The 14557-nt window shown below is 41.3% G+C and overlaps 1 protein-coding gene across 12 annotated transcripts in view; it reads left to right on the top strand.

The window, feature by feature from the left end:
- The window catches only part of ZBTB20 (zinc finger and BTB domain containing 20), a 1517062-nt gene that overhangs the window by 721305 nt on the left and 781200 nt on the right, over positions 1-14557 (top strand). The window lies entirely within an intron of this gene.

Raw genomic sequence — 14557 nt, 5'->3', positions numbered from 1 at the left:
TTGAACAGAGGCTTAGGCTAATGCAAAAATGTATGTGCGTCAAAAACTCCCAGCTGTTTTTTTTTTTTTTTTTAATCATGCTTTGAAACGGAAAAAAAAATGTTCTAGCAAAGGAGGAGCCACTGCAATGTTGGGTTCAATTCAGGGCAGAGCAGCCAGAGGATAAACACCTTTCCAAATATGTTTAATCATTAATCCTGAGAAAAATCAATCATTACTACCAGCTAGCTGTAATAATAACTGATGTAAAGGGGGAGGATTATCGTTCATCTAGCACATAGATAAGTTATTTCCCAGACAGCTTTTCAGTTTTTTTTTTGTTTTTTTTTTATTACAACGTAATGGAAAATAATTATTTACTGGATACTAGGACTTGATTTTACAAGTTTCATGTGTTAAACCATATCATATGCCTTAGAATTTTGTTCGTCCATTCTGCTCCATGCAGTTTCAAACTCTGTGGTTACATGCATTTTTGATCCTCTCCCCTGCATACCGCTCTGTGCAGCCTTTCGTTCTACTAACTCATGCATTCTAATCCAGCTTTGTGCATCCCATGCCATGCAACCTCTACCTTGTGTTCACATGCATGCTTAATCTTCAGCCCCACATTCTGCAATCTCTTGTACTCCAGTCCTCTCCCCTGCATACTGCTATGTTTACCCCTCATTCTGCTATCTCATGCATTCTAATCTTCTCTCCTCTATATCGCTCTATCGTTCCACATTCTAGTGCACTCTCCTTTGCATTCTACTCCATGCAGCCCCTCTATGATCTCATGCATTACATTCCATGCAGCCTCTGCCCTGTGATCACATGCAACCTAATCCTCACTCCTACATCCTTTTCTATGCAGCTCTTGACCCTGTAGATGCAAGTTCTCTAATCCTGTCTCATGCTGCCTTTGCCCTACAGTAACATGCACTATGTCCTTGTTCTCTGTCTGCATCCTGATAAAAGGAAAAATGGCTTTGAATGCATCTGATTGTCAAATACACGAGTCTATAACACTGTTACATACAAGTCAACTCCATAGGTGTTTCCTAGCTGTACCAAAAAGTGCCTCTTTATTGTCCTCTGAAATAACAGAATGAAAGTTAGAAAAAAATAGGTAAAATATCAAAACCACATAAAAAAGTTTGCTGATTGTCAATATAAAATGCTGTTAAGGGTGGCTGAGAAGGATGCAATATATTATTGTAGGGAATGGTACAACTGATATTTAAAGTGAAAAGAAATTACAATTATGTCCATGGCTTCTGTTAGAAAGTTTATTGTAGTCCCGCTACTTCAGTCTGTTTGCTTTGAGTGATTATAGTGGGAAAATCAGTTTAGTAATCCTAAGGATCCTGGAATAAACTGAAATCTCTGTGAACTGTCATAACTCATGTTGAACCAACAAAAGAATTATCCAAAGGTGATATAGTGCATGAGCTTTCAAGACCACATAGATCCTTTCTTCATCTTGAAAGCTTATGTGGTATATCCTCATCTTTGAATGACATTTATACTGATATATTAAAATATATTGCAGGGGGTCATGTGACATCGTGAAGGAGGACGGATGCATTGTTATTGCTCTCTGGGGGCCGTCCCGCTAATTTTTTTGCTTAATCATGGCTCCGATTTCTTTTCACTCTGCTGGTCTTTGAGTGAAGCCCTGTTTAATGGTGCTCTGGCACTCAGCTTGCTCCTAGTGAACCTTTGCTGTTCATACTTACAATAATGACCATACAGCTGGCTAAGAAAGAGAAGGAGAAGCCTCTTCAGATGGCATCCGTGGGAGAGGAAGACGATGCAGTAAGTTTAAGCATAGAGTCGGCGAGCTCCCCTTAGGCAGTAGCATCTGCTGTCATAGCGACACTGGATGGCCGCTTCACTGCGTTGTCCCAGCAAATGGAAGGGTTGGATACCAAACGCACAGCATAAGGCCAGCGCATTCAAGAGGTAGCGCAGAGAGTTTCCAGTTTGGAAGATAAAATGACACCGTTGAAAATGGAACTTCAGTAAGAATTATCTCCAGTTAGGGGGTATTCCTGAGGACCTCGTTCACATCACTTGGGGGGGGCACTTTGGAGAAATGGCTTGTATAATCTTTAGACTTTATTGTTGTTAATGGGCCACTATGTATAGAAAGGGCCCACGGGTTAGGCTCACAAAACTGGATACAAAACAGACCTCGGGTTGTTATCCTGCAAATTCTAAATTTTGCTCATAAAATGGACACCCTGAGAGCCTACTGGAAGCTGCAGTCCTTTCTTTATGAGGGCCATAAGGTCCTAATATACCAGGACTATTCTTAATATATGGCGATGAAGTGCAAATCTTTTTCTGCAGTGTGTGCTCAAATGATACAAAAAAAGCTGAGGATCACCTTGCTATTTCCTGCCAAGCTGAAGATAGTAACACAGGGCAAAACTTTATATTTTGAGACAGCTGCTGAAGCAACACAATTTTTGCAGTCTTTGGACAATCTTTGATTGCTTTTCAATTTTTCGTGATTCTGTTACTTTTTTATTTGGAGACCACAGCTACTTTGACAGCTAGGGGAGGGCCCTCATGGTTTTACACACGATGACCCATTGCCCCTGATGAGATTTCAGGGTAGTGGGAGGCCCATACTGAGTTTTTTGTTCTTATTCTGTTCATTTTTTATTCATATTCAGGCCGATACAGTAAAACCCGCGGGAGAGCCGGTGCTCCGAGGTGAGCGCTCGCTCTCCCAACGCGCGCCCAGGCCACTCTTCTGAGCGAGCGATCAAGTATTTAAATGAGGGCCCGCGGTAAAAGGAAGCAGTAGGGACCCTAGCGCTTCTCTAGTGCCTCCTTCTCTAGTGCCTCCTTTTTGTCAAACCCGCTGACAGACGGGTTTGACAGCCGACGCTCAATTTTACCGGTGTCTGTTCTCAAACCCGCTGACAGCCACGGGTTCGGAAAACGGACGCCAGCTAAATTGAGCGTCTGTCTTCCGACCCGCGGGTCACAGGCTGATTTTTAATTTTTTTTTAATTTTGGGGCCTCCGACTTAATATCGCTATGATATTAAGTCGGAGGGTGTACAGAAAAGCAGTTTTTTCTGCTTTTCTGTCCACTTTCCCAGTGCCGGCAGAAATTAACGCCTGCCTTTGGGCAAGCATTAATTTTTTAAAGTAAAATGTGTGGCTTGGCTGCACATTTTACTTTCTGTATGGTGCAGGAATAACTAATAGGCCCATCAACATGCAATTGCATGTTGTGGGCTCTGTTAGTTTCGGGGGGGTTGGCCGCACGTTTTCGATGCGCTATTACCCCTTACTGTATAAGGGGTAAAAATAGGGCGTTGATTGTTCCTTCTGGGTTTTGGTAGAAGAGAGAGGAGGGTGGGGTAGTTGGGGAAGGGAGGAGGGGGGTTTGTTCTCTAGGTAATGGTCAGTGCTGAATGTTTATTTCTCTATTTGTCAGTGGTGGGTGACCAGCTATGGAAAATTCTTTATTTTTCTTTCATTTCCTTGGAGTTATACGGGGGAGACCCAGACTGGGAGGTCTCTTCCTTATGATGTTGATCTTGTTTTTATTTTGCATTGCATTCTATAAAAATTTTCATTTTGGGTAAAGAGTTGAAATGTATATCTTGGAATATCTGTGAAATAGGATCTGTAGTGAAACACTATAAATTGTTACAGGCTATGAGCTGTATGCATTCTCATATTGCCATGTTGCAGGAGACATCTCATAGATTCTGAAAATGATAAATTAAGGAGGTGGGAAATATTTTCCTTACTTCTGCTACCTCTCATAAAGCTGGGGTGGCTATACTTTTACATAAGTCTTTGCACTTTCAATTTTGACTAAAACAATCAAAGATGCTGATGGTAGATATATTTTTATAGAAGGTCTATTATTTGGGGAAAACATTTTACTGGGTAATGTTTCTGGTCCAAATAGTTATTCTAAAAAATTTTTTGCAAAAATTGTTGATATTGCTTCCAAATATTCTCATGTTCGAATTCTTATGGGGGGAGATTTTAATGTGGCAGCAGACCGTTCTGTGGATAAGATACCTGCCAAGCTATTAACGAACCAAGATCTGAGGGTGGGCATACCTTATTTGTGTGTACAGCTTTTTTTGGTGGATATGTGGAGATTTTTACACCCTCTTGATCTGGACTTGACTCAATTTTCTAGAGCACATGACACTATTTATTTATTTATTTATTTATTTATTTTTCATTTTTATATACCGATGTTCCTGTATAGAATACATATCGCACCGGTTTACAGAGAACTGAACTGTCGCCTCAGGGGTGGATACATTGGAACAAGGTTGAAACTGAAACTTACAGAGAACCAGTGGAATGCAATTCAAAACATGATTAGCAAAATAAAGTACAATTCTAAACATATACAAATTCAAAACATATTTACAGTGGGATTGGTGGACCAGCGTCTGTAAAGCTCGATTCATCGGCTCTTAGCTCTCAGGGAACGCTTGGCTAAATAGCCAAGTCTTTAGCTTCTTTTTGAATACCAAAAGGCAGGGTTCTTGGCGGAGGTCCGGAGGGAGCGAGTTCCAAAGTGAAGGACCAGCTGTGGAAAGGGCGCGTTTCCTAAGTGAGGTTTTGGCTGGCTGGGTTTGTAGCATATCCTTGTACGCTCTTCTGATGGGTCTCATGGTAGTGTGCTGCTGAAGTTGGAAGGTTAGGTTGAGGGGGGAGATGTTGTGTAAGGCCTTATGGATCATCATGAGGGCTTTAAAGAGTATCCTGAATTTAATTGGCAGCCAGTGAAGGTTCTGGAGGATAGGGGTGATGTGTTCCCTTTTATTGGTGTTTGTGAGGATCCTGGCCATCACGTTCTGGACAATCTGAAGTGGTTTGATTGTGCTGGCGGGTAGGCCCAGAAGGAGTGAGTTGCAGTAATCCAGTTTTGGGAGGATGATAGATTGTAGTACCAGGCGGAAATCTCGGAAGTGCAGAAGTGGTTTTAATTTTTTTTAATACTTGCAATTTAAAGAAGCATTCCTTGGTGGTGGTGTTTACGAATTTGCTTAGGTTGAGTTGGTTGTCTAGTAGCACACCAAGATCTCTTACATGCATTTTGTGGTCGATAGATGTGATGGAGAGTTGGGATGAAATTGGGGGGTTAAGCGGAATGCAGTTGTCTGGGGCTACTAGGAGGATTTCGGTTTTGTTGGTGTTAAGGACGAGGTTGAAGCTGGTGAGAAGGTTGTTGATTGCAGTAAGGCAACTATTCCAATAAGACCATGTTTTATGGTCTTAGTTGCCTTACACTAAGTCCAGGATTGATTGCTCCTGTGTGAAACTTTTTTCCAAGGTTGTGAATGCCGGGATTGGCCCATTTGAAATCTCTGATCATGCCCCCAGTGTGGCTTAAGTTGGAGGGCTTTATGGAGGGTAACATGCATGGTCCTTGGGAATTTCCATCATATTTGTTTCATGATTCAGATTTTCATTTATATTTGATACAGAAATGATAGGAATTTTGAATGCTTTAATGAAGCGTATGGGCAAGACTCCTTACTATTTTGGGAAACGGTGAAAGCTGTATTAAGGGGAGATGTTATTGCCTATACAGCCCAGAAGAGAAAGTTACAATCTAAGGAAATAAATGTTTCAGAAAAACAGATACACCTCAATAAGAGGAGATTTGCCTCTGAACCTACTGCTAAGAATAAATTGCGATTTCTAAATACTCAATCTGCTTTGAACACTCTGATACACCAACAAACAAAAAAGGGATGCTGTATTACAAGTACAAATTTTTTCTCCATGGCACTAAGGCTGGGAGAATGTTGGCCAATGCTGTGAAACAATGGCACGGCAAATCATATGTAGTCACAGTGAAAACAAGGTGAGGTACTATTGTCAGAGACACTAAACAGATTGGAAGTCTGTCAATTTTTACAAAATCCTCTATGCTCTGGAACCTAACAACATGCAGGAGGTCACAAAATATTTAAGGGATATTCCCCCTCCCTTCAGTTGAAGGAACAAGATTTAAACTTGTTAAATGCTCCTCTTTCTCTGATGGAATTGCATTCTTTTATTCGAAATTCACCATTACATAAGGCTCCTGGTCTAGATGGCATGACTGGCGAATTTTATAAACTCTTGATTGATCAGGTTTGCCTACCATTGGGGAAAATGTTTAATGCCCTGTTAGAGACTGGAGAGTTCAGTCAGGGGACTAATCTAGCTAATATTATGGTCTTGCGTAAACCAGGGCAGGATCCCTTGCAGTCTGGTTCATACAGACCAATTTCTTTATTGAATTTTGATGTAAAGTTATTAGCAAAGATTATGTCTGTTTGTTTGGTCAAGATATTGCCAACTTTGGTATCCCCAGAGCAAGTCAGTTTTACTAAAGGGAGATATGCAGCCACAAATGTCTGAAATATTTTACCTTCCCTGGAACATTCTATACACCATCGCATGAATTCCCTGCTCATTAGTTTTGATGCTGAAAAGGCATTTGATAGGGTCAACTGGGAGTAGCTCTTTGCAGTTTTGAAGACACAATGATTTCAGGGCTCCTTTTTACAGTATATTAAAATACTATACACTAATCCTAAGGTGAGAATTCTAGTCAGTGGGGGATATACTGAGGTTTCCAGTTTACATCGAGGTACTAGATGGGGTTGTCCCTTATTACTCCTACTTTTTGTGTTATTGTTGAACCCTTTTGTTTGGAAGATTTTGCCCGATGGGCGGATTTAGGGTATTAACATTGGGAACAACATTTTTAAAGTTGCTGTCTTTGCGGATGACCTCCTTTTACATATTGCTCTGCTTATAAACTTCTTTGCCTGTTTTGTTAACTCGGCTTGCTGGGCTGTGGTTGAACTTAGACAAGTCTGAAGCCATGGCTATTGATGCGTGGGGTCCTAGGTATTGGAGGGGTACATTCCCTTTAGCCTGGGCCCCTCACCATATGAAATATCTAGGTATCTGGCTCACTAAAGGCCAGTGTCTTTTACATTCTTTTAATGTGACTAAGCTGCAAGATATAACTAAAGTTACGTGTGGAAATGGAATCATTTAGCTGTATCTCTGGGGGGCAGGATCCACTTAAGGTGACCATCTTCCCCAAATGGCTTTATGTCTTGAATGTTCTACCTTTGGTGTTAAGCTCAAAAGATGTGAAAGTCTTTCATAGGGAACTGTGTTTTTTTTCTTCTGGAAGGGGGGTAAACCTAGAGTGCCTCTGTTTCAATTGATGGGCCTGCCAGATATAAGATTGTACAACCATTGTGCCAATTTAAAACAGCTGGGAGATTGGCTTATGGATACTTCTTTTTATTGTGATTTTCAATACGAAACTGCTGTTACACTTCCTATACAGGTTTGCTATATATTACAAGCTACATCTTCCCAACTCTCGCCCTATCTGAGGAATCATATCTTGTTATCCTCAGCCCGTAAATCTTAGCAGTGGATTCCTTCTAAATTGCATTTAAGTAATTCCCTGTCTCCCTTCCTCCTTTTCATGGGTAACCTTAAATTTCAACCTGGGATGGATAAACATGTTTATAAAGAGTGGGTGTCTAAAGGTTTTTCGGTTGTTTCTCAAATTTTAGATGAGGGAGGGAAATTGCCATTTCACATCTTACAACAAAAGTTGGGGGAGGGGAATGTGGATGTTTTTAGCTATTTGCAATTTTGTCATTATGTATCTTCATTATCCAAAAATTACTTTCTGATTTGGGATGGGACTTAATACAGGATTTGGTTCGATCTAGAAGATCCAGGAAGGCATACATTACCCTTTTTTCATAAGTCTTAATGAGCTAAAATTCCTGGGTTCTCACTAGAAGGTTTATGGTCTATGTGGACTCAGGACTTGCATATACAGTTCTCGCTGTCTGCATTTACCTCTTGTTTTAGCTTGGGTACTCAGAGACAACACATCCAGGCTTATTTTGTCAATTCTGTACAATTTTAATAAACAGGTTTAAACATAAAATATATTACAGCCTGCAAAGAATCCAGAGGAAGAATGAACCAACACCATCAGTTCTAGCCTCACGCATAAGCAGAATGAAAAAGAAATGTGTAAATTTATTAATTAGAATATATTTAAATAAAGCCCCAATCCAAAACAATTAAAACATCAGAGAAGGGAATAAGATATTAAAATTTGAGATCACAGGTGGGCACCTGTGAGAATGTCATGAAAAAGCTGCCAGTGATTGTTTTGGGTGAAAAGTTACTTATGAATAGCACAGCCATGCTTTCTTCTGCATGTGCATGTTAATAGAGCAATTTTAATATGAAGAGCAGGTTGGCTCCTGGGAATGGAACAAAAGGTTTTACGAAATTAAAACAAATTAATTATAGCTCTAGGTGCAACACAAACTTGCTGTAGTGGTAGGGAGAATAAATTTGGGCTGAAGGTGGGGGAAGGAGGGAGAAATCAGGAGTATAGAAGTTGGGGTGGGAGAATGGAGGGAAAATGAAACAGAAAATGTGTATTTTTCATTATCACATACTTTTAATAAGTATTAAGTCTTTTCAAAAGTAATTAATATACCCACACAAAGTTATTAAATGGAAATGTAAGAAATTGTCTTAAAAAATTAAAGAAACATACATAGCTTTCTTTTTATCTCTCCTGGACATAGAGGATAGAGGTCCACTATCCTTTTGAACGAAGGACAATCACAGGTTAAAGCACATTATGCTCTAACCTAAATTCCTTTTGTTTTATGTTATTATTCCTCCTGCCTTTCTTTCTTCCAGCTTTAAGCTTCCCAAGTTTTTTCCTCCTTGTTAAATGTAACTTTGCCTTATTCACCTCTCTTGTTAATTACTATTTTATTTATTGCTTCAGTTATACCCTTGTTCTATGTAAACCGATCCGATATGGTTATTACTATGAAGGTCGGTATAAAAAAGTGTTAAATAAAATAAATAAATAAATAAAAACCAAATTACAAGTCAGCGTTCCTTGAGCTCAGTGAGAGGTCAAGGTGAATCTATTTATTTATAGAATTTTACCATAATTACAGGCAATTTTTAGGCAAAATACAATAGGATATTACAGTTTAACATTGAGATAATTATTCCCACTTTAACAAAGAAATAGTTAACCTATATCAAATTTAACTTTAACTGCAAGTATATTCCCTATGTAATATTAATGTAAAAGAAGGCAATTTCCAGATCTAAGCGGAATTTGTATAGAAATAAAGTTTAAATTACAGTAATTAGAGAATTCCATGTTACTTTCCATTTTACATACCGTTATCAAATTTACTTTAACTTGAATTCACAATGGACCCTGAGTCTAAAAATTTGCGCAATTGTTCAGGTTCAAAGTATACATTTTTTACACCCTGCTTATTCACTATACATTGGCATGGGAATCTAAGATTAAATCTTGCTCCCTTGCTCTCTACTTCAGCTTGCATAGATAAGATTGTTTTCCTTCATTCTTGAGTGGAACGTGTAATATCGGGAAATACCCACACTAATTGGCTAAAGAACTGTACTTTTCTATTACGGAAAAAAAGCTTTCATTAACATTTCTCTATCTTGTGAAAATACACACTGTATAAACAGTGTTCCTCTCTTAGTTATCTTCAATTTGGTTGAAGTTTCAAGAAACTGTGTTAAATCTAGCTCAGGTTCAGGTGTTTGTTCTGAAACTACTATGGGAACTGATTTGGTCATATACACTTTTGTTAAGTAGACATTAACTCTTTAGGAAGTTTTAAAACTTCCAGTATATAGGGGCGGATTTTCAGAGCCCTGCTCGCGTAAATCCGCCCAAAACCGGGCGGATTTACGCGAGCAGGGCCCTGCGCGCCGGGAAGCCTATTTTACATAGGCCTCCTGGCGCGCGCAGAGCCCCGGGACTCGCGTAAGTCCCGGGGTTCTCGGAGGGGGGGGGTGTCGGGGGCTTGTCGGGGGGCGGGCCTGGTCGTCGCGGCGTTTCGGGGGCGTGTCGGCAGCGTTTTGGGGCGGGTACGGGGGCGTGGCTACGGCCCGGGGGCGTGGCCGCGCCCTCCGTACCCGCCCCCAGGTCGCGGCCCGGCGCGCAGGAGGCCCGCTGGCGCGCAGGGATTTACGCCTCCCTCCGGGAGGCGTAAATCCCCTGACAAAGGTAAGGGGGGGTTTAGACAGGGCCGGGCGGGTGGGTTAGGTAGGGGAAGGGAGGGGAAGGTGAGGGGAGGGCAAAGGAAAGTTCCCTCCGAGGCCGCTCCGATTTCGGAGCGGTCTTGGAGGGAACGGGGTAGGCTGCGCGGCTCGGCGCGCGCCGGCTATACAAAATTCATAGCCTTGCGCGCGCCGATCCAGGATTTTAGTGGATAAGCGCGCCTCCGCGCGTATCTACTAAAATCCAGCGTACTTTTGTTTGCGCCTGGAGCGCAAACAAAAGTAGGCTGTTCGCGCTCGTTTTAAAATCCGCCCCATACTTTTTAAACATTTCTAAAGGAGGTATCATTTTTAATATAGGAAAATTTAATATACGTAAATTTTGGTATCTAATAGAATTCTCTATATTTTCTAATTTTCTTTGCTGTATCATATCTGATTTAATCAATTGTTCTTAATTTTTTTGCAAAGAAATAACCTTAAGATCTAAAGTGGTTATATTTTGAGTATTTAAATGTATATTTGACTCCATAGGTTGAATTTTCCCAGCTAATTTAGAAGTGACATCTACTAAGGAGGATACTGATTTTTCCAAAACCATTATTGCAGTCCATAAAGAATCCATGGTGACTTCAGTAGGTTTAGGAATAGCAGGGCGCAATAAATTGAACTCAGTTCCTTGGTTTTGAAAGTGTACATTTGATTCCCCCCGATACTTCTTTGTTCCCTCTGGGTATAGAAGCTCTTACCACATAGGGAGTTGACCCTTTAACTCCCACATCTGAGCTCTCTGGAAACCCTGCCGCTCCGGGTTCCAGGACAGACCCACTTGTGACAGGCGAAATCAATCTGTCACCTGTTAGTCCTTTCGTTGTCAAAAAACCTTCTGAGGGAAATGGGGGGGTAGACGGAGCTCCGGGACTTAAGGTGACCTGTATGTCCGGCGATCTATCCGCCCGCTCATCTGGACACGATGCCAAGGACTGCCGCGGCGTTATAGTATCCATTACCGGAAGCATAAACCTCTCAATAGAAGGTTGCAGGATATCCGAAACCGGGGTTATTGCCCCAAGTTCTCTAATCCTTGCTTTTCATTTGGAATGTGGCATAGGTACAGAGTAATAGTAAATTGACAGCATAATATTGGAATTCCTGTAAGTACCAATTTTCTTGAGAATTCTCTCTCTCCAAATACCCCCATAAGGCAATTCCATTGTTTATTAGTCTGTATAGGCCTAGAGGTACAAGGTGAATCTAAAGCCCCTCTACATGGAGCCCCATGCCCTGCTTATATAGACACCTCATCATCATCACTGAGAAATGACTAATCATGATAGGGACAGTGCAATGGACTTCAGAAAAATGTAAGCTTAACTGTTTTTAACAGCTTGAAACTATACATCACTGTGTGAGAGAATCCTTCCACTAAAGTAGATAATTTTGTATTTAACACTGGAGGGGGAAATAATTTTAAAATTAAAAATTCCTCTTTGGGACTAGGATGACCGCTGTTTGCCAAATGATAGCAGATCGCCTGAGGATTGTGATCTAGTCTTGGTCTTTTTTTTTTTCTTGGGGGTTTTTTTTTTTCTGTCTAAATCTGATATCTAGGAAGGACCTTTAATTTTGTGCATTTTATTTTCCTTTTACTTCTTAGCTATATCTTATGTTGACAATGGGCTCCTTTATCAGAATGCTGTCAACAACAACAGAAAACTAGAACTTTTTTTGCATTCAGAAGGTAATTTGCTGATTTTAAAAAGAAAAAAGATTCTCGTTAGCTGCTGTTGATGCCAGCACTCTAATCAGGGTCCCATAACCAACAACAATAAAACATTAAAAACATGAAAAATGGAAGCTAAGTAAATTAATCTTGTATGTGACACAGATACTAGGCACAGAAAATGTTTTCATAGGTTAATAGTCACTTTGAAGGAATTTTGAGATTTTGAAGTCTGTCTTCAAAAGAACTAAAAGAACCCTTAAGTGTCCAGGCTTAAACAGAGGTTAGGTTTTTTAAGATGTTGGCTGTCAAAAAATAATAAATGTTACATTACATTTCAGAGGGATGATATGTGGGTACATCCATGCATTCTTAGAGTCTAGGGTAGTTACCAGCATCATGGAACCACTTCTACAAAATCCTTCTCCTGTTGCTTCCACAACCAAATGTTAGGAATCTTAATTTGTGCTGTGTAGAGAGAGAGAGAGAGAGGATGGGGGGGGGGGAGGGGGGGTAGGGTAGATAGACATATATAACAGAAAAACCTCCACATGGGCACACAGATTTAAAAATGTGCAAACGCATGCTCAAACTCTCCATCCTTAGAAATATAATTTGATATAATAAACCAGTGAAACCAAAACAATTACCCCAAAATTAAATAATCATACAAAAAAAAACCTAACAAAAAGCATAGCATGAATGTAAAAAACAAAACAAAACTGAAACTAGCTATCAAAAAAGAGAGGATTTGTTTTGATTTAGTTATTTCAAAATAGAAGTGATTTTCTTGTGATCTCTAAAGATTGTGGCCTGCTTTGTTATAAGAAATATGAAAAAAATGTGTATGTGACTTGTTTTATTCTTTTTTTCTCAATAAAAACTTAACGTTTTAAGTATTGGGAGGCAGTCAAGTGCTTAGAAGTGCCCAACATCATTCACTATAAATGTATTTATTATAAGAACTTTTGACCTACACATTCCCATAGTTAATGGCAGTGTACAAAAATTAGGTACATAACATTAATTAACATAAAAACACAAATCCCAGATTACGCTAGAACTGCAGTAGACATAATAAAACAAAAAGTTAAATTACCCAAGCTGTAAAACAAACATAGAAAATTTTCTCTGCATTCTGGCAGGTCAGTCCCACCAGTGGGTTATGCACCCTTGCCAGCAGATGGAGACGGAGCAAAAGCTGATGTCATGAATATATAGTTCCGCCCCGACATCAGTCTGCCAGTATTCTCCATCTCCAGCAGATGGTGGATATGCATTTCTTTGGGGGATTCCCAGTGAGTAAAAAAAAAAAGAAGAAAAAAAGAGGCGTCATCTGAAGATGTTTATATAGCACCGCTTGCCTCCTGAGGCCGTGCAGTCCCTTCCTCAGTAGAGAGTCTTCAGTCCGGTAGCCTTGGGTCGTGTGGGCTTGGAAACTGTTAGTGTTTGAGATAGTTGTGGGTGGATCCTTGGGCCGGTGGCAGATGACCACGCCCCCGGGGGAAGATCCCGAGAGAGACCACCGGTCAGGCTCAGAGTTTGGAGACAGACACACACTAGTTCTTTTATTAAACAGTATATTAAACCGCCAGAGGTGGCAGTAGTGAGCTGGAAGCGCCCGGCTGGGCTGTAGTCCCTCAGATACTGGAACAGCGATCCTGTGTAACTGAGCTGTAGAGAAACTGAATATAATGAGTATGCAGAGTTCAGGAACAGAACCTTGATGATAACACTCATACAATATTCACTTAAAAGCAGCCCAGGAGCTGGAATGAAGTAGGCCCTCGAGGAGCGAGTACCTGGTTCCAGGGAACGTTCTGAGAGAGATAATTCACTGGTGTTGTAGGCAGCGAAGACTTCCTGGCAGAAGTGGTATTCAGTAGCAAGTCCGGGAACATGGGCCCTCGAGGAGCGAGTACCGGTTCCAGACTGCGACCTGAAAAACAAGAGAGAGAGCGAGGCCCCCCTTGGTAAAGTCCGAGGAGGCAGAGTAGCAAGGTATGCGGAGAGCGAATCCCATCCGCAGCGATACCTGGAGGAAGCTAGGAATCTTTTCTGTTGCTAACTCGATTAGTTAGCGAATTCAGAGACCTTAAGTATCCGGTGAGGATGACGTCATCTCAGGGGGACACCCCTGAGGTTCGCGCCACTGCTGGTACTTGAGTCGGGGCCGCACCGCGCACGCACCCTTAGGCTTCTGGGAAACGTGGCGGATTGCAGCGTCTAGCCAGTCCGGGGAAGCTGGAGGAGGTCGGCAAGATGATGCCATGGCGGCCAAACTTCCATCAAGCAAAGAGGGAGTCACCAAAGAGGTAAGGTGGGCGTAGTGGAGATGTCGGGCAGCGACGGTCGCAACAGAAACTTAGTGGTTGCAGTCCGAGAGGGGCTCGGCGGTGAAGGCTTTAGCCCTCTCCCTCCGTAGCCAGGATTTATATCTGCTCTCAGCCAGGGAGGGCTGATCTCAGGTAAAAGTTTTTACTTTATGTGAATAAACAAACAGAAAAACAGCAGAACAGAGAAGAGAAGGAATTTGCTAATGAGGAGTTTGCCTACTGGGTCTGTTTCCCTTGGTGTTAGGCCTTCCCATGCAAGTCTCTGGGGAGTTCTTTGAGGTGTGAAATTAGTTCAGCAAGGCGGGTTGAACATCTTTTTGGCTAGGCCTCGCTCTCAGGTTTCTCCTTTTTGGCACGTGGTAGGCATGTCATTGGCTGCACGCCTGCACGTCTCATTGTGC

Source organism: Rhinatrema bivittatum, chromosome 15, assembly GCF_901001135.1.
Source record: "Rhinatrema bivittatum chromosome 15, aRhiBiv1.1, whole genome shotgun sequence".
NCBI classification, from domain to species: domain Eukaryota; kingdom Metazoa; phylum Chordata; class Amphibia; order Gymnophiona; family Rhinatrematidae; genus Rhinatrema; species Rhinatrema bivittatum.
Note: the sequence above shows the minus strand (reverse complement) of the source record. Positions and strands in the feature narration are given on the sequence as shown.